Below are 632 nucleotides of genomic sequence, written 5' to 3' on the forward strand. Positions count from 1 at the left end.
GGTAAATGTAGGGGTATGGGTGGGTTGCGCTTCGGCGGTGCGGTGTGGACTTGTTGGGCCGAAGGGCCTGTTTCCACACTGTAAGTAATCTAATATTAAAAAAAAACAGATTCATTTCGACCGCAACCTAATCCTCTGGCTCCATTCCAATAATAATACTTAATGGGCATTACTGTTTCCCATATTATTCTTTTATGAACGAGCCTGTGTCGTCTTAAAATATTTTCCTTTATTTTGACTGCTATTATTTTCTCATGGTCCCTTTTGCTCTTCTCATGGTCTGTTTGATGTCGAGAGCCCGCTACATTCTTGGTCCCACACAGTGGCTTCCTGGGAAATGTCCTCCCTGTGCTTTTCCTATTTCTTTCTTAAATGTGTCACACTGCTATGATTTAGATTTACCACTAAGTTCCAGTCCACTCTGGTCCAATCATTACCTGATCTTATTAACATTGTCCTTCCCCCTTCAGAACTTTGGGCCAATTTCTATCTCTTTCCAGAACAATCTGGAATCCAACAGATTTATGATCACTGTCTGCACTGTCCATTAATGTTTTACCCACTGGGTCGACTTCATTCCCTAAAGTTAAGTCCAGGTTCACCCCTTTCTTGCAAGGTCTGGATTAAAATTC

Source organism: Chiloscyllium plagiosum, chromosome 11, assembly GCF_004010195.1.
Source record: "Chiloscyllium plagiosum isolate BGI_BamShark_2017 chromosome 11, ASM401019v2, whole genome shotgun sequence".
NCBI classification, from domain to species: domain Eukaryota; kingdom Metazoa; phylum Chordata; class Chondrichthyes; order Orectolobiformes; family Hemiscylliidae; genus Chiloscyllium; species Chiloscyllium plagiosum.